Below are 298 nucleotides of genomic sequence, written 5' to 3'. Positions count from 1 at the left end.
CTGCAGCTGGCACAGTTGAATGCAGCAGGGGCAGCGGGCAGTCAGTCAGCGCCGCCATGAAATATAGCCCCAATAACAAAAACTTCCAAATAGCTCAATAAACAGGAAGTTTGTAGTGACGTCACTTGTGTACTGCAGGGTGCGGTTGGGCGGTCTGGGCACGAAACACACAGAAGACCGCAGTTTAAACTTTATTGATTGAAAGGTTCCTTGCCCTAATGCAATCATCGACCGATAAAAGTTACATCACAGTTTGATCAATAGCAGATCCAAGGCTGGGACATGAAAGTTACGAGCG

Source organism: Penaeus monodon, chromosome 21 (genome assembly GCF_015228065.2).
Source record: "Penaeus monodon isolate SGIC_2016 chromosome 21, NSTDA_Pmon_1, whole genome shotgun sequence".
Lineage (NCBI taxonomy): Eukaryota > Metazoa > Arthropoda > Malacostraca > Decapoda > Penaeidae > Penaeus > Penaeus monodon.
The sequence above is the reverse complement of the archived record's forward strand: the minus strand, read 5'-3'. Positions refer to the sequence as shown.